The sequence below is a fragment of the Elephantulus edwardii genome, unplaced genomic scaffold (assembly GCF_000299155.1).
Source record: "Elephantulus edwardii isolate Elephantulus edwardi_28Jun2011 unplaced genomic scaffold, EleEdw1.0 scaffold00109, whole genome shotgun sequence".
Lineage (NCBI taxonomy): Eukaryota > Metazoa > Chordata > Mammalia > Macroscelidea > Macroscelididae > Elephantulus > Elephantulus edwardii.
Genome location: NW_006399859.1, coordinates 8,110,818 through 8,114,388, shown reverse-complemented (window position 1 = coordinate 8,114,388; position 3,571 = coordinate 8,110,818).

Below are 3,571 nucleotides of genomic sequence, written 5' to 3'. Positions count from 1 at the left end.
TGGTTTGCATCTTAACGACAAGGAAACAAAAATTCTTACCACTGAAACAATAAGCAACATCAAGATAGATAAAGAAAAGGCAAGCTGTCAACTATTCCAGAAGTCAGGAGATCAGGTTCCATAATTCCACTGGGAAAGCCTGAAGTCAGGGACTTCTCCAAATTATTGAGGAGCAAGGATGTCACTCTGAAGAGAAAGATGTCCCTGATTCAGACCATGATCTTTTCAATCACTTGCTATGCCGCTGAGAGCCAGAAAATGAATAAGTATGACAGAAGAAGAATTGATGCCTTTGAGCTGTGGTGCTGGAGAAGAGTACTGAATATCCCATGGACTGCCAAAAGAACAGATATGTCTCGGAGGAGATGCAGCTAGAGGATTCCTTGGAGGCAAAAATGATGAGGCTTTGCCTTACAGAATTGGGACATGTTGCTATGAGAGGTTTTTCCTTGGAGAGGAAAATCACACTTGAAAGGTGGAGGTTTGGCCAAAGAGAGGGACACCCTAAACCATATGGAGTGATACAGTGACTGCTACAATGGGCTCGAGTGTGTCAGAAATTGTGCAGATGGCACAGGATACAACAGGGTTCATGTTATACATAGGGTTGCTATGGGTTGTACTCAACTAGATGGCACCTAACAACACCCCCACTACCATACTCTGTGCATGAACTTTACTGTCCATCATCTCTAGAAGTATAATTTATGTTCTCTCCTAACTTTAAAGTCCATATTTATAGTTGTTGTTGTTGTTATTGTTGTTGTTGTTATGTGCTGTCGAGCCACCTGTGACTCATAGCTACCCTAAGTACAATAGCCCCAAATCCTGATCTATCCTGTGCTAATCTTATTGTCTCTGACAACTTACCCCCAATGCCCCAAGTCACTGAATCAATCCATCTCCTCAAGGGTCTTCCTCTCTTGCTCTGTCCCTCCACCTAAGACTGGTCTCTCCTTGCAACATGTCCAAAGTATGTCAGACAAAGCTTCAGAATCCTTGCCTCCAAGGAGCAGCCCTTTACATATAACATAACTTAGTGCACCATTAATAATTTGATACAAGGCAAATGAGTAAAAAAACAAAAGACAAATGAGTCAGTCACGACATAAAACTGCTCCACTCTGATTTGAATGATTCATTTTGCAGGTGACTTGATGGTGCATAACAACATTAATACAGAAAAAGTTTATGAAAGGATATCTCATATATAAGAATGGTACCAAGCTTAGATCCTACACCAAAGAAGTTTACATTCTGAAATAGCCAGCAAGAACCTGTGTCTTTACTCATATTTCTATTCTAGCACATACCATATTTTTGTTGTCTTTAGTGTGGTTATTGTTGTTGGTGCTGTCAAGTCCAAAACAACTCATAGCTGATCCTCTAGCAGGTTTTCAGAAGCAGTAAATCACACGGTAGGAGACTGCACATTTTTGTCCCATGGAGCAACTAGTGGATGTGAGCCACATGCCTTTGAGATTGCAGTACAGCTTCTTATACTAGGCCATCAATGTTCCCTAACTGGTGTGGTGGTGGTTGTGTGCTGTCGAGTTAACTGCGATTCATAGTTACCCTATGTACAATAGCTTTGAAGCCTGCCCTGTTCTGACATCTGTTCTCTCTCTGACATCAACATACCTTCCCCCATTGCCCTGTATCAATCCATCCTTTCCAGGGTCTTCCTCTCCTCCGCTGTCCTTTCACCCTTCCGAGCATGATGTCCTTCTCCAAGGATTCTGGCCACATACCCAAAGTATATGATACACAGCTTCAAAATCCTAGCCTCCAAGGAGATACTTGGTTTCACTCTCTCCTCGGCAGATCTATTTGTTTTCTTGGTGGTCCATAGTATGTTCAAGACTCTTCTCCAGCACACCAACTCAAAGGTATCGATTCTTCTATCATCCCTAGTAATTATCCAGCTCTCTGATGCATAGTAAGTAACTGCAAAGACCATGGCCTATATCAGGCATACCTTAGTCTCTAGACTGGCATCGTTGCTTCTCAGTACTCTGGAAATGTCCTTGACAGCAGATTTACCTAATGCAATCTGTCTTTTTATTTCCTGATTGCTGGTGCCAAGAGTGTTGATTGTGAAGCTGAGCAAACTGTAACTGTTAACAATCTCAATCTCTTCTCCATCCATCATGGTTCTGCCAAGTGGCCCTGTGGTAAGAATCTCTGTCTTCTTGATGTTGAGCTTCAATCTATATTGAAGACTACAGTCCTGGACCTCAGTTTCAGCAAGCAAGGTTGTTGCACCTGGTGGTTACATTCAGACAACAGGACAGCTTCAATCATAACTTATTTATATGTTAGATGAGAAATTTCAGGAAGTTTTGGAGCAGAAAAGTTTTTACATGATAAAATTTTTACATTAAAGATAATGATGTGTAAAATAGATTTAACTAGTAAACATTAGAAAATGAAATTGCATGAACATGTACAGAGAAAGAATCAAACTCATGGCTTTTCATAGCCTGGTTTTGACCAAATTATTTTAGGTTTATTATGTTTCAGTTACCCTGGACACATATTATTCCTTAATATATGTCCCCTCTCCCATACCCTTACTCTGTGTTTCCATTGCATTTTACTTTTCATTAACTCCTGCTATTTGTGAGTTCTGGTGACTTAGTGCTGCCAACACAAAGACAAGTGATTTAAATCCATCAGCTACCCCAAGAGGAAAAAATGGGCAATCTCCTCCCATGTGATTTACTGACTCTGAAAATCCACTGGAGAGTCAGCTATGAGTCTGATTCAATGGTACATAAAAACAACAACAACTTGGCATTTTTAATTGCCTCGTATGCATGTGAAAGCTGGACAATGAAAAAAGAGTGAAGAACTGGTGCATTTAATTTATGTATTGGCAAAGAATATTGACTATATCGTGGACTGGAAGCAGAATGAATAAATATCTCAAAACATATATAATCAGAATGCTCCTTAGAAGCAAAGATAACAACACTTCCTCTTATGTATTTCTGGACACATTATCAGGAGTTTTCAGTCCTTAGAGAAGGAAATCATGGTTGGTAGAGAATCAGAAAGAAGATGATGACTTCCAACAAGATGAAATGTCACAATGGCTGCAACAATAGGTTCAAACATAGCATTAATTGTGAGGACAGTATAGGACAAGACAGTCTTTCATTCTATTGCACACCTGGACACTACAAAGTAGAACCAACTCAGTGGCCCTTAACAACACAGTGCTTCTTAGTTATTCCTTCACCATCAAGCTATAAACTCCTTGGAGTAAAACCAAAATCAAAGCCACTGTCTTCTAGTAGATTCTAACCCCTAGCAATCTTCCATTAGCTTTTGTGTTTCCAAGGCAGTAAATTTTTATTGGAGGAAACTACCCATCTTTCTCACTTGCAGCAACTGCTAGATTTAAACTGCTGACACTTTCAGTAGGAAGCACAACATGGAAGACTTTGCACCACTAGAGCTCCTTCCTTAAGGTGGTTGTTGTTGTTGTTAAGTGCTGTCGAGTCGCTTGCGACTCATAGCAATCCTGTGTACAACAGCCCTAAACTCTGCTCTGTCCTGTGCCAAT